Source organism: Gopherus flavomarginatus, chromosome 3, assembly GCF_025201925.1.
Source record: "Gopherus flavomarginatus isolate rGopFla2 chromosome 3, rGopFla2.mat.asm, whole genome shotgun sequence".
Lineage (NCBI taxonomy): Eukaryota > Metazoa > Chordata > Testudines > Testudinidae > Gopherus > Gopherus flavomarginatus.
The window spans coordinates 186,877,965-186,905,588 of NC_066619.1; the positions used below are offsets into that span (position 1 = coordinate 186,877,965).

Sequence of the window (27,624 nt, forward strand, 5' to 3'; positions counted from 1 at the left end):
TACACTTATAGGTTATATAAATTGAAGGGCAAGTTCACCTACCAATCTCAACAAGGTTTAATTCAACCCATAAAACCCAGCTCATAACATTCTGATGTTGTCATAACAAGGGCATGTTAGAATTAATATCAAACTCATCTTGACTCTTAAAAAACAAACAAACAATGAAATGGTGTTTATACATAGCTCAGAACAAACATTTTAAGCACCATCTAGATTTTTGCATTTGATGTCATTACTTTAAGTTTCTGTTAATCAGAACATGTTATTTTTATTTAATTACCCTGTGTCATCAAGGCCCAGTCTGTCCATTCCTAATTGTACATAAGGAGGCTGTTTAAAATCATCTCTTGGCACTGTCTTCTCCAAACATGAATAAGTTTGATTCTTCAGCACTGTGGCGACTCTAGTATGTTTGTGGGAGGAGGGGCAGAAGGAAGATTTGAAGGAGGAGTGTTGGCAGCACTCCTACTGGAGCAGAGCTAAGGATGTGATGAATTGTCTGCAGTGCATTGGTGACTGGTCTAGCAGCAAAATTCATTTGTGGGTGTCTGGATGGAGGTGTATATATTAATTACTTTAACTCTTTGTTCCTTGATGTGGTGGTTATGGGAAAGGTATGTTACAAGTACAACTTAAGTTATTTACAAAAACTAATAGAAATATTAAAAGTTCTAGGGTTTTATACCATTTTTTTAAATGAATAGACTATTTTGGTTGAGCCTTATGAGATATTTTATGCAAATACTGAAGAAGCACCTATTCCCTGGTCACAGAGAGATGTACAGAGGAAAAATTAGTAGGGTCTCTTTACCAGTGACTCTATTTAAAGTTATCAATATCATTAGGATAGAGTTACTATACAGTTAATTATGCAGCTTATTATGTGGTTCTCTTCAAACATATATACCAAAACCTAGGCAAGACTCCCACTGACTCCAATGGAGCTTGGATTTCATCACAAATTTGTGACATGTTGCTGGCGTCCCAAACCTGCATATTTTCCAGCAAAAAATTGCAGCCAACTGTATTTTCACCCAGCACTAGTCTTGGATGAGAAATAGTCAACATGAAAGAGTGAGCCCGCAACAGCATCAGGAGATTATTGTTAACAAGCAATTTCTTTATGCAGACCATTTATCCCTCCTCTGAATTTTTCTGAGATATGCCCAGACCATAGAAGGTGAAGGAACTTGTTTTTGGAGGACCATTAGAAGAAAATGGGCAGCCCTAAGAGGGTCCAGCACACTGATCAAATATTTTACAGATAGTAAAGAATTTGACAAGTCAGACAGAACCAGAATTTAAACCCGTTCCCTGGGAAGCAGTCAATGGTAACATGTAAAGTAAGTGGATAAATGTAAAGTAATGCACATTGGAAAAAATAACCCCAAAACTATACATACAATATGATGAGGGCTAATTTAGCTACAACTAATCAGAAGAGAGATCTTGGAGTCATTGTGGATAGTTCTCTGAAGACGTCCATGCAGTGTGCAGTGGCAGTCAAAAAAGCAAACAGGATGTTAGGAATCATTAAAAAAGGGATAGAGAATAAGACAGAGAATATATTATTGCCCTTATATAAATCCATGGTACACCCACATCTTGAATACTGCATACAGATGTGGTCACCTCATCTTAAAAAAGATATACTGGCATTAGAAAAGGTTCAGAGAAGGGCAACTAAAATGATTAGAGGTTTGGAACAGGTCCCATATGAGGAGAGATTAAAGAGGATAGGACTTTTCAGCTTGGAAAAGAGGAGACTAAGGGGGGATATGATAGAGGTAAAAAAAATCATAAGTGGTGTGGAAAAAGTGAATAAGGAAAAGTTATTTACTTGTTCGCATAATATAAGAACTAGGAGCCACCAAATGAAATTGATGGGCAGCAGGTTTAAAACAAAAAAGGAAATTCTTCTTCACACAGTGCACAGTCAACCTGTGGAACTCCTTGCCTGAGGAGGTTGTGAAGGCTAGGACTATAACAGGATTTAAAAGAGAACTAGATAAATTCATGGAGATTAAGTCCATTAATGGCTATTAGCCAGGATGGGTAAGGAATGGTGTCCCTAGCTTCTGTTTGTCAGAGGGTGGAGATGGATGGCAGGAGAGAGATCACTTGATCATTACCTGTTAGGTTCACTCCCTCTGGGACACCTGGCATTGGTCACTATCGGTAGACAAGATACTGGGCTGGATGGACCTTTGGTCTGACCCCGTATGGCCATTCGTATGTTCTTATGCCATTCTGGACTTGTTTGCAAAAGGCAGAGACTTTCTTGGATGAGGGAACCAGAAAGGATGCACCCCTCTGATTTCAGTTTCTCAAAAAGGACACAGCACTCTGCTTTTAAATAATAGTTAAAGGACCAAGCTCAAAGGCTTGTGACTGAAGGAGACAATGCATTACTCTTTTTAAATGCTGCACAGGGGTAAGAATTTTAAGAAGATTTCCCATAAGATAGCCAAAAAAAAAAGCAGCCTTTTTTTAATTTTGGTTAGAACAACACTGCTACAGCATCTCATGGCCAATTCAAGCCTCTGTAACATGTGGGGTTCAGGTCTCTTGTCAGGATTGTTAGAGTATATCTCTCAATATTTCCCTGCCATTGCAGGGACCTCAGGCATTGGTGCAACTTGGTCATGCCTACTGTTTGTCTGTAGCGCGTAATAGTCTAGTCTCCTGTAAATTGCAATACTTTAGTCTCATTTTGATTGTTCAGTTTAGTTTGCGCATGCTGGATTTGTTGGTGATATACAGGAGTCAAACTAGATGATCAAGTGGTTCCTTCTGTTGTTAAACTCTATGACTATGACCCCCACCACATAAAAACACATACTTATTATGAAAAGCTCTTTGTTTGAAACTATGTAAACTTTTCCCACATCCCCACAATCACGTAAAAACACATGCTTTTCATTAAAAAAAACAACTCTGAGAACAGATTTTCCATCTAATGAAAAAAAATTAAGATTAAAAAGAAATTACCCCAAATTGGGACAAAAATGCCAAAATGGATGTTTGTGTGAAGTTAAATTAAAAAAAAATAATAATTTCATGTCTTTCAAACCATTTCAGGATACCTTGATTTTTTTTTTCCAATTTTTTTCCTAAACAAAATGTAGTCTATGTGACTAAATTCACAAACAAAAAAGTTGATTTCACCAAACTTGCATTGTCAAACAGAAAACTGTCAATTAAAATTTTCTAACCAACTAAAATCAGCAAGAAAACTTAAAAGAAATGTGTGATGCTCCAACATCACAGAGGTTTTCAGCCATACCACAAGTCTCTGCTTCAGCAGAAAGACATTAATATTGTAAATCTAGGTCCTTAGAAGGAAGTACTTCCCTAAAATTATTTTTAAATATGCATATATTAAATAAAATAATTTAGCATAACCAATATTACAGGGTTACTGAAAAAAATATGTTCGGGTCACTTAACGTTGTCTAATTACTATATTTCTAACTAAGTCTTCAGAAGAACTCGGGAAGAAACTACCCCGTGTTGGTTCCATCCCAGGTTTTACAAAAGATTCAGTGCATTTGAGACAGGACTTTTGAAAGTCATTAGTTACACTATATGTAAACATGTAGCCTGATTGTGTGTAATCATCAAAGCTGCTGATTCTTTATATTAATAATAAGCCTTAGCATTCTAATTCAAGGCTCTCAGAAATCTGAAACAAGTCACCTTTTCTTTTAACTTGCTTTTGACCTTTTCTCTGGCATACTCCCTTGCCTTATCCTCTTCTCCAAATAATCTAAACTTTTTCTTGACACACATCCAAAATATTCTTTTTTGATCTTTGACAACAAACACTGCTCTACACAAATTTGTATTATCTACTCTGCTTTTCTTGTTCTCCTTGACTTTCATTAATCTGCAGGGCTGGCCTGTGAACAAATAACAGTGTCAGACTACAGTACCCCAAAACACATGGAGTTCTTGCTGACATCATGGGGTCAGCTCCAGAATGGACTTTTCTGAAGTACGTGGCAGACTTGAATCTCAACAGATTATTTGTTGCTGCTGTTCTGACAAGCTGTCTACATTTTCCACCAGGAAATTCTCCCATACCCTAGAAAAGTTCCCAGAATGAAATTGATGAAGGGAAGAGAGAGATAAAATAAGGCTAAAGAAGCTGAGTTTCTGAAAATTATTAATTCAATATGACTACTAGCGTGCCAGCTTGTGACTGGACTTTACGCAAATGCGCAACATGAATCCTTGATCCCATTCCCCTCCACATCAGCCAACAGCTCTTGCTTTTGGTAGTTGGAGAATTGAAACACACAACTCTAGAATTCATTCATTTAAAAAAAAATTAGGTCTCCTTTTAAGATCATGTTCATAGCCCTATTCTAACTTATCAAGAGTTGTAAAATACACTTATTCTATTTAGGATCAACTTGCATTTTTAAATGATTTAAAGGCTTATTAGTCAGAAGCTTTTATTACTCTGTATATTCAAAAAAATAGCTCTCTCAGGTCCATTTAAGAAAGTTGTCCAACCAAAATAGTTTGAGAACCTTGAGTTTCATAACCTGGTGAGTTTTTTTTCTATTTTGCCAGGAAATGAATTGTATTTAGTATAGTTTAAATGCAGAGATGATCAACTCTTTTAGCTGCATAAAGAGTTAAGATATGTGATCCCAGAGGATGCTGAGTTACTCCACCAAAAGTGGTCACTTAAAGAAAATACTTGAATTTTTCAGGAAACAGACATAGCTACAAGACTTAACTTACAATACAGTTATAAAGATGTCTATCTTGCAACCATAAAATAAACTGTATATTAATACCAACTCCCACTGCTCTCTCTTCAACTGAGTGTTGTGAAAAAAGTAGCTTGAAAAAAATGACAATTGAGGACACACTAATACAAAGAGACATCATTGGGAAAGAATAAAAGGAAAGATTAAAAAGACGTATATATAGCTTGGCCAGATGACATCTATGGGGGCAGGGGGAGATATAATCAATGCACGCATATCTGACATAAGCCTTAAGGAAGAGTATGAACTGTTCAGGATGACATAACCAGAAGTAATTTATATTGCAATGGCACCCAAAGGACTCAGACAGTATCAGAGCCCTGTTGTGCTATACAAACATAGAGAAATATATGGTCCCTGTCTTTTAGATTGAAAATCTAAAACTTAATCTCAAGAGAAGACACAACAAGTGAGCATAACATACAATGGAAGGGAAGGGGAGGGCAACAGTAATAAGATCATGTACTGATGTAGGCTAGCTAGAAGCACACCTTCAAAGAGGGCCAATATTTCACCCTATTTTAATAAAATATAGATATGAGCAATCCTCACTGGCCCCATTATCTTTGAAATTCAACAAAAGAAATAGAGGCTGAACAGAGGAATCGTTTCCTAAGAATTAACTCTATTAGATGATGGAACACCCAACGGAAGCCCCATTGCTTTGATAATTAAAAACAGGATGAAACTAGCAAATATGTGGCAGGGAACAAGGTTGCACTGGAAAGGGAATAGACAAGGTGACATAATAGTGATGTGTTAGAATTTTCCTGATCCATATTGTAATCTAAGTGTATTTTGGGCAGGCTGTTTGGGCCTTCTTGGTGACATGATCCCAAACTTAAATAACTCCCAAAACATAGGCAAGATATTACCAAATCATTTTACTTACACATGTCTCTAGCATAGCATATTAGTAACCACATTAACTGATGTAGAAATACACACTGACAAGAGTTCACACTGGATCAGCACTGGTTACTCCCTCTGAAACAGTGTAGCTTGTGATATCCCATACCAGCTTCCATACACAGACTGGTGTAGAAGGGGGACTGGTCTATGTTTTCACCCCATGCATTCACGTTCCTTTTACATGTCTAGCACAGCTTATTCACTAGATACCCAAGTCCTTGTTCTTATGGAATACAAGGATAGGAATTTTCCCTGACACATCAGTGAAGAGACTCATTGATGTGTTTTATTGGTTTAATAATAAATGGCAATGCTTTTAACAAGACCCTTTTGAATTTAAGGGTGACACCTGCAAGGAGCAGAAAGCAAAAGCCACGATGACAGTGATGATCAGTCTGCAAGGAAGGGGAGCTTTTCTGATTAATAAGATGAGTTAACAGGCAATGCAAATAATGGGAGCTAGAGCAAAAACAGGAAGTGGGTGTGGGGGCCAGCAGGGGAAGCATGGAAGGCAAGGAGAGGAGACTCAGTAGAAGTGGGCAGGAAGAGGAAGAGAACCATGGCAAGGGAAGGAGTGGAAGCAGTAGAAAAGATGGAAGCAGAGTCTAAACAACACAAAGCAAGTATGGAACATATTAGTGCAGGAAGGGTGGTGGTCAGGGAAGAAGTAATCTAGGAAGTATAAAATTATACATTATGGCCTGTAATGCCATTTCAGGGGTTCGGTGACTTGAACTTCACTCTTCTAATTATTACATTACCAAACCCACCCATTTTCTTGATAGAATTACAGCCTGGTGATTCACATTGAACTGTTTATTCTATATTTGATACACACCCAAGGCAGTGGAAGACATGAGGCCTCTCAAAAGAGCGCATAGAAATTTTCAGTTGCTGAATCAATTAATATGCCCTGTTACTCTGTGGAATTCCCATGATGTTTTTCCATCTTACATTTTTCTTAATTATTTTAAAATATATACAGTTTAAGAAACACTCCCTTTCAAACAGTGATTTCATTGGCTATTACCTTACATATGCTGACATCTCTTCTAAAGAGAAGTGTTGAAATGTTTAAACAGTTGAGAAACCTGACCGGCTGAACACTTGGTGAGTTATATAGTAATAATAAACAAACAAAAATCATCTGTAGATTTTGGGTTCAATGTAAAATCTGCAGACGGTAATGACAGAATGGATAAAATGTGACAAACACATGAACACTCTGGAAAATACAAACACACAAGCCAACATTGGAAACTTGCTCTTGGTCCCTGGAGAACAGAGTTGGATTATGTCATTGCAACTGTTGACAAAGAACAATTCGAAGCACCGTCAAATAATCAGAACCCATAAAAAAAGAGCTCTAGTGCTTGGAGTTTTCAAATATGTAATATTGAAGAAATGAAAAGTAATTTTCCTGACAGCTCTTCACATGTGATAAAAAATATTGGGAAGATACTGTTTTAAATGTACTCATTCTGCTTAGCACAGCATTTTGAAAATTCATATCTAAACTCTCTTTGACATGTATAAACTGAGAACTGCATTTGGCTAGTAAGGGTCAAATATTGCCTGCAGATCTGCTGACAACTCTGACTGTTAACAACCAAGTTATGGAATGTATCTGAAGACAGAATTTCACCCTATTTAAAGAGGATTTTTTTTTGCAAACCTACCATTGCTGGGGTCCATCCTGTGGTGGTGATACCACTTAGGGGCAAATCTTTCCTCAGGCAAGACTCTCTTTGAGTTCAGTGGGAGTTCTGCTACAGTACAGCCAAATTCTCAACACTGCAGACACTGAGTAAACGGTCTTTGCAGATAAGATCTATGTGGGGCTGGGAGTGTGATATCCCCCATGCCATACTGTGGCCATGCGACTCCCATGATGCACCACCGTGACTCAGCAACAGGGGACATGAGGCACATGAACTACAACTGCCATAAGGTACCGTGGCTACATTTCCCAATCAAAAGTTTCAGTTTTCAGCTGAACGTTTTCAAAATCTGCCAAAAAGTCAAAATTTTCAGCGGGCAAAAAAAAAAAAAAAAGACTAGTATGACAAGCTCTAAACTTAATTTTAAACCCTGCCTTTCTCTTCTAAGCAGAGCAGAGTGATTTAATCCATTCAGGCTGTGTTTTGTTGCCACTGTGACTAAAACCTACTATATGATCTTCTGAAATGTCAATGATGCAGGATTTTAAAGCTGTTTTACATAAATATTCTGAGCCAAGTGATTCCCTCAGATTCTCATATAACTCCTATGGGCCAAATTCATAGCTCATGTACACAGATGAAACTTTCAGGGAAGTCTTTGAGCCATAAGCAGTGGATTTATAAACTCTGATGTCAATTATATTTCCTTATAAAGTGGGTGTAGATTTAAAAGAGAAAATAATGGCGATACCTTGGATTAACACTAGTGTAAATGAAATCCAAATCTGGCCTATGGATTCTTGTTCTGCTTTATCCAACTTGAGTTACTGATAACTAAGAACCACAGTATCTTGAGGGCATAAGGATCAGCGGTGGAGGTGGGGGTGGGCAGGTTGAGAGGAAAAGGGGCAAACTGCTCAGTTCAGTCTTCCCTAACCTTAAAGATTGCAATTCTAGCCAGCCTTTACATGAGCAGCAAAATAAGGCAGGAATCTTTTACTCCCTGTAGTCCAGCTTATTTGTGAATGAGTGAACTAGTATTTCATCATATGATGCTTAAAGAAAAAAACAACATGAGCACACTGCCTTTATTTATTTGTTAAAGTTTAGATGCCAGTCAGTGAAGAGACCAGCATATTGAGTAACTGTCTTGTAAAAAACTGCAGACAAAAATGAAACCACACCACTGAAACTAATTCAGGAACACCACTTTGTAGTTACCCTTTCTCACCTAGAAAAGTCTACAGAACAACCAAAAAGCCTGAATGCATCATTTGATTGATGGTAAATACTTATCTATGTCCTATCAACAAGAATTATATTATATTAGTCCCAGATTATACTTCAATCATTCTTTTTAAAACCATGATAGGTGATATTTTACTCAGTTAAATGCAATCATGCTTCACAGTAGAACTGTTCAGAAAGGTCACAGCTGAAGGACACAGAGCATGTAAATAGTGAGCAGTGCACTTTCTAATTTTATGGAGATGACAATGCAGTCTTTTTAGAACTAGGGCACAAAGTTCAAATTTTTCTAATTTATCATTGCAGAGGGTACCATAGAAAAAAGTGTTCAATCATGATGCTTTGTAACAGGTAGAAAGAAAAATGAATATCTTCAAAAGCGTGATAGTACATCCATATGACTTCCTTGCAGCTTTGTAAACTTGTGCTGCAACTTGCTAAGCTATCTACCGTAATTTTGAAAAAATGTTTGTAGGTAGTGGAGGAAATGGGAACCTATAGTGCAACCATCTCTATCAAAGCAACTCTAAAAATCTCTATCCTGCAGCCATGTTTCAGCAAAGTAAGTCTGGATATCTAATAATCTGTTACTGTGTGTGGTTTTTCATACAAGATATTTGTGTTTACTGCTTTTTCTTCTTCCCCAGAAGATGGCTATTCAGCCCATCTGGTAAATAAAAGACATCCATCTTTTTCTTTTACTCTCGTTTACTCCTTTGGGGTTATCCAACTTATCCTTTTGAGGTAAGATCATTAATAATATAATGAAAGTGAAAGAAAAACATCTGTCAAAATCTCTGGATGGCCAGCTAAGGCAGGACCAGATGCATGATGGAGCAGGGGCTGGCTAGCATGGAAACTGGTACCTGCTGAAACAGGAACAAAGCCCAGCACAAGCACAGGTAGTCTTCTGACAGAAAAACTAGGCAATGGGATTGGGTACCAGACAGGTAGCAAACTGGAGAGACTGCTTCCCTGAGGAGCCCATATACTTGCATTGGAATCACCTGGGTGGGTCCTTAACTTGGATTGACTGAACCTGACTGAATGGATGTGGCCTATCACCAGACCTACAGGTAACTGCTTCTGATTACTCACAACAGTGTATCCCTCAGGCATGACACATCAGGCTCAGGGTCAGAAGGAACTCGTGGGTGACTCACTGCAATTTCAAAGGAGGCTATTCACAGTCATGGCACATGGAGAGGCTTTGCTATTTTGAGATAAATAGGCTTTAAATGTTTCATACTGTTTAAACATTCCATGTTTCTTCAAAAGGAAAAACAGACAGCAGAGCAGCTCTTCCTTTGCATTTTTTTTCTTTAAGGACCCAAACCATCAGCCATTACTCATGAGAGATTCCTGACAGCTTTAATAGCTCTCTGTATGATATAAATTATATTTTACAGTATTTACTATTAAAGTAGCTTCTGAAAGCCCTTAGCAGGATCAGGTCCCTATCACACTAGATGCTGTACAAGCTAATAGGCAGTCACTGCACTGAAGAGGCCCCACTCCTACAGAGACGTATGGCTTAACTTGTCGCAGAAGTACTTTCATTGACTTCAGTGGAGCAAAAATCTTTACAGGTGTTGGACCCAATTTAAGACAAGACAAAGCAAGCGAGTGTAACATACAATAAAGAAAGAGGAAAGGGATGAAGAGTATAAATAATCAGTTTGTGCCTAACTTGATTGTCTAATCCCTATTCAACACAAACCTTCTTTGTTAGTTGATTTCTTGTAGGCATCGGATGTGCATCCTGAGGCAGAATTGGAAGGAAATGGTTGTAGCCAGGTGGAGCAGACAGGGGAGGACATTCCATGAGTAACAGGCAGCATGGAAGGTAATGAGATGGTTGTAGAAGAAACAGACAAATGGATATTCAAGGCTAGATGACTGGAGGGGCAGAGGGTGAGGCAACAAGAGACAAGAGTTGTTAAATAGAAAAGGTCAAACTATGGAAAATGCATTGCAAGTTTGTCTGGATTTTAAAAAACTCCAAGAGTTTTTCCCTCTGTTAAGTATTTGAGAGAAAAAGATATCAAGCTCAAGTTGAACTGTATCTATTTGCAATATCCTCAAGCACTGGGTGACCTAGTGGTCAGAGCAGCACAGTGAGAATCAGGATTCCTGAGTTCTACCTCCTGCTCTGCAATGCATATTTTATGAGCTTAGGCAAGTAACTATTTTTTCCTGTAATATGTTTACACATCTGAGAATTGTGAAGATTAATCAGCTGCTATTGAGCACATTGAGATCCTTGAATAAAAGCAGCTATTTCACAGCTATGTATTTTGACTTTTTGCTTCTGCAGGTGCGTGCTAGAATGAGTATGTACTGGTGCCCTACCACAGTATACATATTTCTAATCCCACTAATCGGGGCCTGTTATTAGGGATCTAGTGCTGCCCCTGCTGAAGTTAGTAGCAAAATTCCTATTTACTTCAATAGGAGCAGGATTGGGCCCAATGTACTCTTCTTTCTAGCAATTTAATATTTGTTTACATAATATAAGGCAATGGCATTTGAAAGATGTTGCTTTTCTAGAGCTATATTACAGCCATATGATTTTTATAAGGTTTAACACTGAAAGCCTGTCATAACTTAGCGACCAAAATATGGGGGTTAGCATGAAAACCTCCAAGCTTAGTTACCAGCTTGGACCTGGTACTTGCTGCCACCACCCAAAAAATTAGAGTGTTTTGGGGCACTCTGGTCCCCCTGAAAAACCTTCCCTGGGGACCCCAAGACCCAAATCCCTTGAGTCTCACAACAAAGGGAAATAATCCTTTTTCCTTTCCCCCCTCCAGGTGCTCCTGGAGAGATACACAGACACAAGCTCTGTGAATCCAAACAGAGTGACTCCCCCTCTCCGTTCCCAGTCCTGGAAACAAAAGCACTTTCCTCTTCACCCAGAGGGAATGCAAAATCAGGCTAGCAAATCCAACACACACAGATCTCCCCCTGATTTCTTCCTCCCACCAATTCCCTGGTGAGTACAGACTCAATTTCCCTGAAATTTCCCAGTAAAGAAAACTTTAACAGGTTTTAAAAAGAAAGCTTTATATAAAAAAGAAAGAAAAATACATACAAATGGTCTCTCTGTATTAAGGTGACAAATACAGGGTTAATTGCTTAAAAGAAATATGAATAAACAGCCTTATTCAAAAAGAATACAAATCAAAGCACTCCAGCACTTATATTCATGCAAATACCAAAGAAAAGAAACCATATAACTTACTATCTGATCTCTTTGTCCTTACACTTAGAAACAGAAGATTAGAAAACAGAAACTACTTCTCCAAAGCTCAGAGAAAGCAGGCAGACAGAAAAAGACTCAGACACAAAATTCCCTCCACCCAAAGTTGAAAAAATCCGGTTTCCTGATTGGTCCTCTGGTCAGGTGCTTCAGGTGAAAGAGACATTAACCCTTAGCTATCTGTTTATGACACGCCCCCCAAATTGCGGACAGTGGAGAAGCTCACTGGCGGCGATTTCCGTCTAGAACTTTAAAATAAACAGATTACTACAACACATGCACCTTTACATATACTACTAAGTATATAACTAACAGACTTCTACATTTTAAGAACACTTTTTAACTACTGAATTCTGGGAAACTCTCACGGGAGAGTGCATCAGCTACTTTGTTAGAAGCTCCTGTGATGTGCTGAATTTCAAAATCAAAATCTTGGAGAGCTAAACTCCAACAAAGAAGTTTCTTGTTGTTCCCTTTGGCAGTATGAAGCCACTTTAGTGCAGCATGGTCAGTTTGTAGTTGGAACCGCCGTCCCCAAACATATGGGAGTAGTTTTCCAGGGCGTACACAATGGCATAGCATTCCTTTTCACTGACTGACCAGTGACTTTCCCTCTCAGACAGTTTCTTGCTGAGAAACACGACAGGATGGAAGTTGTGATCTGTTGCTTCCTGCATGAGCACTGCTCCTATACCACGCTCGGATGCATCCGTGGTTACTAGGAATGGCTTGTCAAAGTCCGGGGCCCTGAGTACAGGGTCAGACATGAGCGTTGCCTTAAGTTGGGTAAAGGCCTTTTGACACTCATCAGTCCACTTAACTGCATTTGGCTGGGTCTTTTTGGTCAGGTCGGTCAGTGGGGCAGCGATTTGGCTGTAGTGTGGAACAAATCGCCTGTAGTATCCGGCCAAGCCTAAGAAGGATTGGACCTGCTTCTTGGACCGTGGGACAGGCCACTTTTGGATAGCATCCACCTTGGCCTGTAGGGGGTTTATGGTTCCTTGACCCACCTGGTGCCCCAGGTAAGTCACTCTGTTTTGGCCTATTTGACACTTTTTGGCCTTAACAGTTAGTCCGGCCTGCCTGATGCACTCAAAGACCTTTTCCAGGTGTAGCAGGTGTTCGGGCCAGGAGTCTGAAAAGATGGCCACATCATCGAGGTAGGCAACTGCAAATTCTCCCAGTCCAGCTAGTAGACCGTCTACCAGCCTCTGGAAGGTGGCGGGTGCATTTCGAAGGCCGAAAGGAAGGACATTGAATTCATACACCCCCGCATGGGTGACGAATGCTGACCTCTCCTTGGCAGGTTCATCTAGCGGTACTTGCCAGTACCCCTTGGTTAAGTCTATGGTAGAGATGAACTGGGCACGTCCCAACTTCTCCAATAGCTCATCGGTACATGGCATTGGATAGTTGTCCGGACGAGTTACCGCATTTAGCTTACGGTAGTCCACGCAAAAGCGTATTTCCCCATCTGGTTTGGGTACCAGAACCACTGGAGATGCCCATGCACTGGTAGATGGGCGGATTATACCCATCTGTAGCATGTTCTGGATCTCCCGTTCTATAGCAGCTTGGGCATGAGGAGACACTCGGTAGGGTGGGGTTCTGATTGGGTGAGCATTACCTGTATCAATGGAGTGGTATGCCCGTTCAGTCCGTCCTGGGGTGGCTGAGAACAATGGGGCGAAGCTAGTGCACAGCTCCTTGATTTGTTGCCGCTGCAGACGTTCCAGGGTGGTTGAGAGGTTGACCTCTTCCACGCCACCGTCTTTTTTCCCATCGTAGTAGACACCGTCAGGCCACTCAGCATCATCTCCCTGGACTGTAAACTGACAAACCTGTAAATCTCTGGAATAGAAAGGCTTGAGAGAATTAACATGGTACACTTTAGGCTTTAGTGAGGAATTGGGAAATGCTATGAGGTAGTTTACAGCTCCCAGGCGCTCTTGGACCGTGAATGGCCCTTCCCATGATGCTTCCATCTTATGGGCCTGTTGCGCCTTCAAGACCATAACCTGGTCTCCTACCTTGAAGGAACGTTCTCTGGCATGTCTGTCATACCAGGCCTTTTGCTCTTCTTGAGCATCCTTTAGGTTCTCTCTAGCAAGGGCTAAAGAGTGTCGGAGGGTGCTTTGTAGGTTGCTTACAAAGTCCAGAATGTTAGTTCCTGGAGAAGGCGTAAACCCCTCCCATTGCTGCTTCACCAACTGTAATGGCCCCTTAACCTTGTGACCATACACAAGTTCAAATGGTGAAAACCCTAAACTGGGATGTGGTACAGCCCTGTAGGCAAACAGCAACTGCTGCAACACTAGGTCCCAATTATTGGAGAATTCGTTGATGAATTTTCGTATCATGGCCCCCAAAGTTCCATTGAACCTTTCCACCAGGCCATTGGTTTGATGGTGGTACGGGGTGGCAACCAAGTGATTCACCCCATGAGTTTCCCACAGTTTTTCCATGGTCCCTGCCAGGAAATTAGACCCTGAATCTGTAAGGATGTCGGAGGGCCAACCTACCCTGGCAAAGATGTCTGTTATGGCCAGGCACACAGTGTTAGCCCTGGTGTTGCCTAGAGCTACTGCTTCTGGCCATCGGGTAGCAAAGTCCACTAAAGTTAGTACGTACTGCTTTCCTCTGGGCGTCTTTTTTGGGAAAGGGCCCAGAGTATCCACAGCTACTCGCTGAAATGGGACCTCAATTATGGGGAGTGGCTGGAGAGGGGCCTTGACCTGGTCTTGAGGCTTTCCCACTCTTTGGCATACCTCACAAGACCGGACATACTTGGCAACGTCCTTGCCCATCCCCTCCCAGTGGAAGGACTTCCCCAACCGGTCCTTGGTTCTGTTCACCCCAGCATGGCCACTGGGATGATCATGGGCTAAGCTTAAGAGCTTCCCCCGGTACTTAGTTGGAACCACCAACTGTTTTTGCGGCTGCCATTCTTCCCGGTGTCCACCAGAAAGAATTTCCTTGTATAAAAGTCCTTGGTCTATAACAAACCGGGATCGATTAGAAGAGCTGAGAGGCGGTGGGGTGTTCCGTGCCGCCGCCCAAGTTTTCTGAAGGCTGTCATCTGCTTCCTGCTCAGTCTGGAACTGTTCCCTTGAGGCTGGGGTCACCAGTTCTTCCTCAGACTGTGGACTTGGGCTTGGTCCCTCTGGAAGCGATGTAGGCGATGGGGTTGTTTCCGTTGCTGGTGAACCGCTCTCCGCTGGCGCACCTGAGGGTATTTCAGGCTCTGGCTGAGCCTTTTGGGTATGGCTGTCTGTTGCTTCTGCCAGTTCTGGCTCGCTGGCGCCCTCTGGCGTTGAGTTTGAAGATGTGGTTGCACTTGCTGGTGCTGGTTGCTGTTCCAGTTCCGGGCCTGGGACTGGAGATGCTGTGGCTGTTTTAGTGGTAGGCATGGAATCCGGGTCCACTACCTCTGCCTGGGTCTCTGGTGACACAGACGGGGCCTCTGTGGACGGTTCAGGAACAGGAATGGGTCTGGAAGCTTGCCTGGTTTGGCTACGTGTAACCATTCCCACTCTCTTGGCCCGCCTCACCTGGTTGGCCAAGTCTTCCCCCAGTAGCATGGGGATAGGATAATTGTCATAGACTGCAAAAGTCCACATTCCTGACCAGCCTTTGTACTGGACAGGCAGTTGAGCTGTAGGCAAGTCTACAGCTTGTGACATGAAGGGGTAAATTGTAACTTTGGCCTTTGGGTTGATGAATTTGGGGTCAACGAAGGATTGGTGGATAGCTGACACTTGTGCCCCCGTGTCTCTCCACGCAGTAACCTTCTTTCCGCCCACTCTCAAATTTTCCCTTCGCTCCAAGGGTATTTGAGAGGCATCCGGGCCTGGGGATCTTTGGTGTGATGGTGGTGTAATGAATTGCACTCGCATGGTGTTCTTGGGACACTTGGCCTTGATATGTCCCAGTTCATTACACTTAAAGCATCTTCCATCTGATGGGTCACTGGGCCGAGGTGAGTTACTGGAGACTGGTGAGGTTGAAGGGTAGGGTATCTGTGGCTTTACTTGGGTGGTATGTGGGGTCTTTGGCTTTCCTCGGTTGTAGGGTTTATGGTCTGTGTGCCCCCTGGGGTAATCGTTCCCCTTGACAGTAGCTTTCTTGCTTTCTGCCAGTTCCATCCATTTGGCTCCAATCTCCCCCGCCTCAGCGATATTTTTGGGATTTCCATCTTGTATGTACCGTGTGATGTCTTCAGGAACACCATCCAAGAACTGCTCCATTTGTATGAGGAGGTTCAGTTCTTCCAAGGTTTGAATGTTGTTTCCTGTTATCCAGGCCTCATAGTTTTTTGCAATGTAGTAGGCGTGTTTGGGAAATGACACCTCGGGTTTCCACTTTTGGGTTCTGAAGCGCCGACGGGCATGATCTGGGGTTATCCCCATTCGGTATCTGGCCTTGGTTTGAAAAAGTTTATAGTCATTCATTTGCAGCTTAGGCATTTCAGCTGCCACCTCTGCTAAAGGTCCACTGAGCTGTGACCTCAATTCTACCATGTACTGGTCTTCGGGGATGTTGTACCCAAGACAGGCTCTTTCAAAATTTTCCAAGAAGGCCTCGGTGTCATCACCTGCCTTGTAGGTGGGAAATTTCCTGTGCTGTGGAGCAATATTTGGCGCCGGGTTGTTAGGGTTGGCTGGCACAGGCAGCCCAGCTTTTGCCAACTCCAGTTCATGTTTTCTCTGTTTTTCCTTCTCTTCATTCTCTTTTTGTTGTTTTTCCAGTTCTCGGTGGTGGGCCGCCTCCTCTTCTTCTTGCTTCCTTCTGTGGGCCAACTCTTCTTCTGCTTGTTTCCTTCGGTAGGCTACCTCTTCTTCTTCTAGTTTTCTTTTGTGTGCTGCCTCTTGGGCTGCCTGTTCTCTTTGGAAGGCTGCCAGTTTCATGCTTTCTTCCTTTTCTTTCATCTCCATCTGTCGCCTGTGTTCAGCTTCTTTGATTTGTTCTTCGGCGTCAATTTTTGCCTTAGAAGTCATGGTTCCTGTTTTCTTGTGTTGGGGTGCCCTCCGGTGTTTATTTTCTGAACTGCAGGTTCTCTGTTGCCTCCTGGAGTCTGCCTAGCAACAGTGCCTTTTTTCCCTTTCTCTCTCTAGCTAATGTTCAATGAAGGGAAACCAGAAAAACCACTTTATTTGCATGCATATAAGTGCTGGTACTTGCCTCCTAATGGGAGGGCTATTGCATGACAAAAGACCCTTAACAGTTTGGTAATGGCTTCTTGCTTAACATGCAAGCCACAAACTGCCAGAGAGAGCAGAGAAAAAAAATTCTCTCTGGTTCCCTTTTAAAACCAACTGTTTCTCTCTGCTAAAAAGCCCTTAGCAGAGAAAAGAAAAATATAATATTCCTACTGGTTTCTGGATTCTGTCTAGATCCCACCACTGCTACACCATATCATAACCTTAGTCCCACATTTGGACCTTAGCGTCCAAAATATGGGGGTTAGCACGAAAACCTCCAAGCTTAGTTACCAGCTTGGACCTGGTACCTGCTGCCACCACCCAAAAAATTAGAGTGTTTTGGGGCACTCTGGTCCCTCTGAAAAACCTTCCCTGGGACCCCAAGACCCAAATCCCTTGAGTCTCACAACAAAGGGAAATAATCCTTTTTCCCTTCCCCCCTCCAGGTGCTCCTGGAGAGATACACAGACACAAGCTCTGTGAAACTACACAGAGAGACTCCCCCTCTCTGTTCCCAATCCTGGAAACAAAAAGTACTTTCCTATTCCCCCAGAGGGAATGCAAAATCAGGCTAGCAATCCAACACACAGATCTCCCCTTGATTTCTTCCTCCCACCAATTCCCTGGTGAGTACAGACTCAATTTCCCTGAAGTAAAGAAAAACTCCAACAGGTCTTAAAAGAAAGCTTTATATAAAAAGAAAGAAAAATAAGTACAAATGGTCTCTCTGTATTAAGATGACACAACACAGGGTCAATTGCTTAAAAGAATATTGAATAAACAGCCTTATTCAAAAAGAATACAAATCAAAGCACTCCAGCACTTATATTCATGCAAATACCAAAGAAAAGAAACCATAGAACTTACTATCTGATCTCTTTGTCCTTACACTTAGAAACAGAAGACTAGAAAGTAGAAAGCACTTCTCCAAAGCTCAGAGAAAGCAGGCAGACAGACAAAAGACTTAGACACTCAATTCCCTCCACCCAAAGTTGAAAAAATCCGGTTTCCTGATTGGTCCTCTGGTCAGGTGCTTCAGGTGAAAGAGACATTAACCCTTAGCTATCTGTTTATGACAACTGGAGCAACTTGTATGAAATGAAATAAAAAGGATTTGACCTAATACAACTTTAACTGGTAACCAAGATGGAAATTAAGGCAGTTTATCTTTAAAAATCAGATTCCCCTGCTTAACTGTTCATTTATTTTGGTAGTTTTACATGGCAGCAGTCAACATAAAAACCAATGAGTGTCTCAACATAAGAAATTGCAGATACCTCATGAACAACCAAGGGAAGTTGCCAATCCATTTGATAGAGGCACTACACTGAATTAATGGAGTTTCTCAACTTCACTCAGCCCCTTAAGGATGATGAATTGAAAAGAGAATTTATTTTAAAGTGAAGAACACAAAGCTGGGAAATAATTGCCGAGATCATTTATGTTGTTCGAATACATCAATATCTGGACTGCTCAAACTTCAATAATAAAGCAGAGCATCTAATTACATACTATTTCTGGCATAACCTAGATTGCCATGGCCAATAATTTTACAGGTGTTTTTAAAGCTGATACAGTGTAGCAGTAGAACAGGTTTCTCAGTAATGTCCATACATGAAAAGTGGACACAGAAGCTAATGCACACTAGATCCTCAGTCTGAAAGGTGATTGGCTAGTGCGTGAAAACCTGGCACCCTGAAGTCAATGGCAAAGCTCCCATTGACTTAAACAGAGCTAGTATATCACCAACGAGGTAGGAAATTAACTTTATTTTTAGCTAAAATTTTTGCAAGCTAAAATACTATGAACATTTTGATTTTCTAATAGAAAATGAAGCAATGTCTTCTATTCTTCTATTCTCAATGTCTTCTATTATTTGCTGAAGCAGAATCATTTACAGATCCACTGAATGGAATCCATGGCTTCTGCAACCTCCATGACAAACACAGAGCCCTAGTGATAAGTAACAGTCCACATGGATTTGTCAAGAAAAAATCCTTTCAGACCAACCTAATATCCTTCTTTGGCAGGATAACAAACAATGTGGATGGGGGGAAAAACCAGTACATGGGATCTCTCTCATCTTTAGTTATGCTTTTGGTATTGTCTCACATGACCTTCTCATAAGGAAACTAATGAAATATAACCTAGATGTGTGCACAACTGGTTGGAAAGTCATACTCAGTCACACTAGAAAGGCAAATCAAGTGGAGCCCTGCAGGGATCTTTCCCAAGACTGGTTCTGTTCAGTACCTTCATAAATAATTTGAATAATGGCATAGAGAGTACACTTTTACAGTTGCAAGCACTTTGGAGGACAGGATTAGAATTCAAGATGATCTTGAAAAACCTGGAGAAATGATCTGAAATAAACAGGATGAAATTCTTAGGGGTGGACACTGCCAGGGCTGGGGGTGCAGTAGAGCAAAAGTACTACACTTGGAAAGGAATAATCAATTACACAAATAGACAATAGAAAATGACTGTTTAGGAAGGAGTACTGCTGAAAAGAATCTGTGGGTTATAGTTACTCCTGAGGGAATTCTACACACAGTCTTTAAATTCTGCAAATTATGTTTGTCAATAAGTAAATATATAGGCTCCAGCACGGCAGTGGGGAGCACAGACCACTGGCTGCATGGAGATGGGAGATCCCGTACAGCCCCCATCCCTCCCTAGGACATGGACTGCACCTGACTCTGACATAGCAAAAGGGCCATGCCTACCCTTCCACACCAGGTGCACCAAGATTACAAGATAGTAAGTGAGAGGGACAGAGTCTAATACACACACCCAGCCCTGCCGCCCCACCCCAATCCAGGTGTGCGGCAAGCAGGCCCTTAGCCTGGCAGTATCCAAGTGTGGGGCAATATGGGTGCAGGCAGCTCAGTGGGGTGCAGGGGCAGCTGAATACAAAGGGGCTTGTTGGGGGTTTCGGATGCAGAGGGAATGGGATTCTGCAGGGTGGTCTAGGAGAAGATTGTTGGGGCTCAGCAGAGGGGACTGGGTGTGGGGAGCTCGTAGAGGGGGTCTAGGTGATGGGGAAGTGAGGCTTAATAGGATGGAGGTCTAGGTACAAGATGGGTGGGGCTCATTGGGGTGGGGGTCCAGGTGCTGGGGGGCTCACCATGCTGGTCCAGGTGCAGGGAGGGTGGGGCTCATTGGGGTGGGGCTTTGAATGTGGAGGACTCAGCAGAGAGTGAACTGGGTGAACAGGTGGGGGTCCAGATGCAGGGGGGAAGGAGCTCCAGGGGATCTGCATGTAAGAGGGTGGAGCTTGGCAGGGGAGGGGCGGAGGTCGGTGTAGGGCTTACCGGGGGTGATACAGATGCATGGAGCTCCATATGCAGGTGGTGAGGCTCAGGCCTGGTCCACACTACGCTGTTAAACCAATTTTAACAGCGCTAAATCGATTTAATGCTGCACCCGTCCACACTACACTGCTCTTTATATCGATTTAAAGGGCTCTTTAAATTGATTTCTGTACTCGTACAAAACGAGAGGAGTAACACTAAAATCGATATTACTATATCGATTTAGGGTTAGTGTAGATACAAATCGACATTATTGGCCTCATTCTTTTACAGTAGCTACCCACAGTGCATCACTCCAGAAATCGATGCTAGCCTCGGACCACGGACGCACACCACCGAATTAATGTGCCTAGTGTGGACGCGCACAATCGACTTTATAATATCTGTTTTATAAAATCGGTTTAAGCTAATTCAAATTTATCCTGTAGTGTAGACGTACCCTCAGCAAGGTGCAGGTTCAGGTGCAGTGACTCAGTGGTGTGGATGAGGCTCAGCTAGATGTTCTGGCTCTGGGGGCGTGGGGTTTGGATGCATTGGGGTTGGGCGGACAGGGGAGCAGCTCCCCATACAGTGACGCCTCCCCCTGCAGTTGCCAGCACGCTGGTAGACAGGCAAGCTACACCATTCCTTGGGCTGGAACAGCTTCTTTCTCTGCAGCCAGTAGGGTGACCAGACAGCAAAGGTGAAAAATCAGGATGGGGGGTAATAGGAGCTTATTTAAGAAAAAGACCCAAAAATCTGGACTGTCCCTATATAATCGGGACTTCTGGTCACCCTAGCAGCCAGCCATTTTCATTTCATATTGAGTGAGGTAGGCCAATGGCTCCATCTTCTCCCTACCCTTTTCTCGCTCCCTTGAAGCAATTTTCACCCTAGGAAACACACAAAAGTAGCAATCCATATACTCCTCTGACCAGTGACAATCAGAGTACCTGTGCTCATCACCAAGGGGACAAAAAAAAAAAAGTATCCTTATACTCTACTGCCTCTGTGCAACCATGCAAGGCCAAAATAGTTTAATTCTCCTATTGTGGCTCTAAACTGCAGCTGCCTAATGGTCTAAAGTTAGGATTCCCTTCCTTCTATGCTTTTGCACAGTTCTTTATCTCAGTGGCTTTCAAACTGGGGGTCAGACCCCTCAGGGGGTCGCGAACTGTCAGCCTCCTCTCCAAACCTCATTTTGCCTTCAGCATTTATAATGGTGTTAAATATATAAAAAGGTGGTTTTAATTTATAAAGGGGAAGGAGGGTCACACCCAGAGGCTTGCTGTGTGAAAGGGGTCACCAGTACAAAAGTTTGAGATCTACTGCTTTATCCCTTTTTGTTACTCATTATTTCCTCTTTTGTCATTTTTTCTGCATTCAGACAAGCTCTGGTCTCCCACATTGACAAGGAAACATTATTTATGTTAACACAGACTCTATGATACCTAGTCATGGACCCAGAGTCCATTGTACTAGGAGCAGAACAAATATTTGACCCCCTTTCTCGTGAACAAAGGCTACCCAGACTCTCTTCTTCCTTTCTCAGTAAAATTTGGGAGAGTGCTATTTATTCACAGCTTTCATTTGTACCACTGCTTACTTCTTCCCCTCCTGTCAGCTGCCACTCTAATCAATCGTTCTCATGAAACTGTTGTTCTCTTCTCCCCCACACCCCCAGTGCTATAGATTTTTCTTTATTCTTTTCAAGCTTTCAGTGGCTGAGGAAGCACAGTCTTCTCAAGGTCATGTTCATCCCTTGTGTAATCAAATATTAGGATTTGCCCCTGCCCATTTCTGGCATGACAGCTCAGTAGGGGCGGGGGTTTCCCCTCTCCCCATAGTGCCAACCTTATCTTTCTATCCATTGCTTTCTGTGTCCTGAGTGCAACATGGGAGATCTCTCCTCTAATGCTGCAGCAAATGCCCAGAACATAGGTCTGACTGGGGATTAGACCTCGCAGAGTGCATGATAAAGGAGCCATGAAACAGTACAGCAAGACTCTGACTGGAATTATTTGTCTTCACTAAGGGGGAGGTTTTCAAAAGTCACGCACAACAAACTCCCCTCTGTGCTTTTGAAAGTCTCCCCGTTTCATTCCCTATCATCTTTTAATTTTCTCAAAATAACTGTGTTTCATTCTTTAAAACTATTTTTTCTGTTCACATGAAATAATACGTGGTACTATTTTACTTTAGAAGATGCGTAGGAGCCCAGTGTGCAGGAACCCTTCAAAAGCCCAAGTTCCACATTTAGCTTTTGTGCTGTCACTTTCTGCATTCTTACCAATTCTCTGGATAATAAGAAAGAATCCCCAACAAGTATATAGGAGTTGAATGTAAAAACTCTGACACCAGATGGTGCTATTTTGCTATTTTTAGAAAGCATGTGAAATATTTAGATATTAAAAATAAATTTTGACAAAATCTAAACTAGAGAGAAAAGTATCTATTGCATCAAATTATTGGCCAGTTATGTGACTGCTTTAATGATTGTGTATTCAGCATTTTAAGGAACTATGGATTTTCAGATCATATCGGATATGAAACATAAAAATAAATGTCTTAACCTTTTGCAAATAATCCTGATTAACTCATGATGAAAAGTTACATAAAATGCTTAATCCACAAAATTACTACATTTGCTTCTAAGAGTGTGGTTTAAACCCACAAAAGTTGAATTTCAGTTACAAACAGCTGTCACACAAAGTGGAGAGGAGGGGCAGAGAGAATTAAGGGCAGAATATCCGGATTATTGGCCATAACTTTTCATTCCTTTTTTTTATGCAAGTATGAGAGAAGAGTTGTTCCTTCTCTCCATTTCTTCTGTTGATTTGAGGCATATTCAGTATTCCTAACCCCAAGCATTAAAAATTCATGAGTCAGCCCCCTCACCCTAAAGTCACAAGACTGTTTTACAAGGGAAATTGGGCTGTATAGTTTGGATGTCCTCCACCTCAGTAGAAGGGGGACCAATCTCCTCAGGGATAGGCTGGCTAGAATAGTCAGGAGAGGGTTAAACTAATAGCAAAAAGGAAAAGGAAAAATAGGGAAGATATAAACACTCAGATAGCACAATCATAAGATGTCGGGAACAACATTCATCAAGAAACTAAAAATGACATGGAAAAGAAATTATTTAATTGCCTGTACACCAATGCTAGGAGCCTGGGTAGCAAAAGGAATTGAAACTGCTCGTTTATGAGCATAAATTTGATCAAGTTAGTATTACTGAAACCTGATGGGATGATTTGCATGATTGTAATGTTAAAATCAATAGTTATCTATTTAGGAAGGATTGAGTGGGGGGGGGGCAGAAAAGGATGGGCGAGTGCATTCTGTCAAAAATGGCATTACCTGTTTCCAAGTCACTGATAATTTGTGGAGAAAGGGAACTTGAATGCTTATGGATCAATAGCCTAACAGATTATGCACAAGATGGGATATTAGTTGACATCTGCTACAGATCACCAAATGTCACTAGTGAACAGGATGACCTCCTCCTTATGCACCTATCTATAACATGTGGGGCGGGGGGAAGAACTGTGTTATCACAGAAGGACTTCAATTTGAGTGGCATATGCTGGAGGTGTCATACTGCCAGGACTAAAACATCCTTGGAATGTCTAAACATTAGATTAAATCTCTTAACTCAAAATGTGTTGCACCCGACATGGGGGAATTCTTTATTAGATCTTATCCTAAAGAGAAAATGACCATAGGAAAAAAAAAATAATGGTAGCTTAGGTACAAGTGATCATGACTTGATCACAGAACTTGCAAGAAGAGTAAAGTCCAAACTAGTAAAATACGTGTTTGGTGCTTTAATGGGTCCAGTTTTATGAAACTGGAAACAATTACAAGCCAGATCAGGTAAGAGGAAGAATTTAATCAGAAAAATGTGAATGATAATTGTGAATAATTTAAGAACACCTTACTACATGCCCCAAAAGCCACAATCGGGGGGAAAAGGCCATGCTGGTTTTTTAAAAAATGCACTGGTTTAGAGGGGAAGCAATGGCAGCTATAATATAATAAATGGAAGAAAGGGGAAGTTGATAGTAATTAATATAAATCAGAAGATAAGAATTTTAGGAAGTTGATAAGGGAAGCAAAAAGACACAAAGAGAAATCTATGGTCAGTGGAGTTAAGGACAATATGGAGGGTTTAAAACGTATATATTAGGAACAACAACAACAAAAAGTCCTGACAATAGTTTTGGTCTGTTACTACATGGAAATGTAGAATTATCAATAATAATTCAGAAAAAGCAGAAGTGTTAAATAAATATTTCTGTTCTGTATTTGGGAAAAAACAGATGATACAATCTCATCATATGGTGAAACACTCTTTCCATTCCACTAGTATCTCTGGAGGATGTTTAACGGAAGCTACTAAAGTTACACATTTTTAAATCAGCAAGTTCAGATAACTTGCCTCTTGTTGAAAGAGCGAGCTGAGGAGCTCAACGGACCATTAATGTCAATTTTCAGTAAGTCTTGGATTGCTGAGGAAGTTCCAGAAGACATAATTACACTAGCATAATATTGTTTCCAGGATTATTTGTATCAAACTGACAAAACATGTATAACATGCAGTGCTGCCAACATGAGCGGAGTTATTGCAGCTGCTTTTGTGGGGATCGCATCATAAAACACCAACAGCTCAGGAATTTTGCTTAAGTTACCTACAGTTTTCTTCTTTGGCCACTAGAAGCCACTCTGCCACAGGCAGCTGCCTGCAGTATCCAGGCATCCACAATAAAAAACCCACAGCACCAAGTCTCACGTATGTTAACACTGTAGTTAGACACCCATGGCTGGTGCCTGCCAGCTGACTCAGGCTCATGGGGCTCAGACTAAGTAGCTGTTTAACTGCAGTGTAGACATTAGGGCTCAGGCTGCAGCCCAAGCTTTGGGACCCTCAACTCTCAAGGTCCTACAGCCTGGACTCCAGTCTGAATGTCTACACTGGAATTAAACAGCCATTTAGCCAAAGTCAGCTAGCATGGACCAGCCATGAGTGTCTAACTGCAGTGTTGACACACTTTCAGAGCCCAGCTCAATTAACTCAGGCTACAGCGCTAAAAGCCTGGGCTCAACCTGAACACCTACAGTGCAGTTTTTAGCCCTGCATCCTGAGCCCAGGTCAGCCACCCCAGCCCAGGTCAGCCACCCCAGCCCAGCCATGCCTGTGCTGCAGTTCTTATTCCAGTGTAGTTGTATCCCAGGTGTACTCTGAGCAGGGCAGAGCTGGACCCTCCCCCCAAGATTAGCAACCTCACCATGACAGTACACAAGAAGAGAGTTAATGGAGGTAACAGGCCAAGGCAGCCCCTACCCTGCAGGATGGAAAGAAGAGACAGCAGCTGGAACCTACCAGGGAATATGGAGACTATAGGACCTTGCTAGGACAATAGGGGATTGAAGAAGCCAGCCCGGAAGAGAGGCTTCAGGGACTGCAGGATCCTATCTGGGGAACTGGAGAATGGGGAAGCAGGTGTAGGTGTGCGTGTGTGTGTGTACACAGTTACATGTAGAAGTTTGGATTTCAGTCTGTAATTGTCACACATGGTGGGGAGAGGGGTTCTCAGGAAGAAGCTAAAAAAAAAAAAAACCACACCACACACACACAGAGAGAAAACAGACCAAAAACCATTTTAAGAAAAGAAATCTAAGTTTTTAAGTCATGATTTTGGGAGTTCTAAGTTGTGATTTGTGAACCCTGTGGTATAGGAATACCAAATACTTTAAAAGTGTCCTGAACCAGGTTCTCTGATCTGGCCAATGTGCACTCAGCATACAGCCACATACGAGGAAACGGTAACCACCTTTGGCACTCCTGGAACCAGTCAGAAACCAGTCTGGTCTTTACTGTAAATTAGAGCAGCCCAAAAGGAATCTTGATCTCAGTCTTATCCTCTAGCCACTATAAGTTGCAGAAATAATTCTGCATAGAACAGCCATTCAACTAAACACAACTTTAAGATTTATAAGCTAAGTCTGGCTTTATAGGAGTGTATTTCAGAGATACTCTTTCACTGAATAAATGCTAAAGCACAGAAGGGATCAAATAGCAAAACTCAACCTGGAAAATATTTGTAATCTCTCAGAGCACTGACAATGCTGAAAATTGAGTCCTGTCTACACCAGAGTTTGTACCTTTGCTAGTACCAGGGCAACTAAAAAACAGCTACAATTTTCTAGTATGCATATGGTGCTAGAGTAAAAATATAAGACCTAGAAAAATGTTTAAGTGATCTGCCATTCTTTTCGGTTCTTATAACCCGAACCACTATCCTGGTCAACATATCCCATCATATGGGCCTGGCTGAGGGAGGGCTGACACAGAAGAGCACAGGGACTATAAAAGCCCTAGTAATTTTACTGATTGTTGCTCTATGGGGACCCACTGAAGTACTCTCTTGTAGCTGGGCCCAGCATAGCAGATGGTCTCTCCAGTCCCATGGTAGTTTAACGCTTCTTGTGACAGCCCTCCAGCTAGGTCACAATTTAATTCCACCCTTCCCAGGTGAACAAGAGTACAACACAAGACAGCTTTCTGCCACCTTTGGGGCTTTTCCTAAGCCTGTCAATTAGGTTCAGTCTTCCACCCTACCCTGGCATCAATACTCCTTATATAATCAATACTCCTTATACACCCTTTCCTCAGAGCTGGTAGGGGAATTCAGGCCCTGGACCATGGCCGAGGGACTTTGGTTTAACATCTTCTTGTTTCATATAGCCACTTCCTACCTGTCTCTAGTTTGTGTTTAACACATGCTCTCCTCTGGTTCCCCGTCCACCAGCTTCTCCCAGCTCTTCCTTTCTCTGCCAGAATACTGCTCCTGCAGAACTAGCTGTCTGTGACCTACCCCCTTTCTAAGGCTCATCACAGAGATTCCAGCCCTATTCCAAAGAATAGAAACACATGACCTCAGCTCTCAGTGATTTCTCAGTCTTCCCTAAAACTCCCCTGTAGCTTTCACTTCCTTCTTTTATAAAGCCCCAGCTCCTCAGCACTTGGGTCTAATAACAAATCAAGGTTGACACACCCTCCAGGTGCAGCAAGGTGAGCTATCTGAGGTCTCAAATTCCTGTTAACCTTTTGTTCTCCTGTATGGGGTAGGCACACCATCACACTTTGAATGATATAATGTCCCAAATTTACCCTTAATGCAACACCATTGATTTCAGTCATATTACACCAAGGAATAATTTGACTCAATATATTTTCTGTCGTTGTATATACTACAA

General features: G+C 42.0%; 1 protein-coding gene across 3 annotated transcripts in view; it reads left to right on the forward strand.

The window, feature by feature from the left end:
• The window catches only part of HSPA4L (heat shock protein family A (Hsp70) member 4 like), a 653,707-nt gene that overhangs the window by 398,962 nt on the left and 227,121 nt on the right, over positions 1-27,624 (forward strand). Inside the window, exon 1 of one of the 3 annotated variants that reach the window (XM_050946327.1) lies at positions 11,370-11,603. The exons of the other annotated variants lie outside the window; for them this stretch is intronic. The gene's annotated coding sequence lies outside the window, so the exon portion shown is untranslated. Of the gene's footprint in view, positions 1-11,369; positions 11,604-27,624 lie in introns of those variants that run through there. 3 annotated transcript variants of the gene reach the window in all.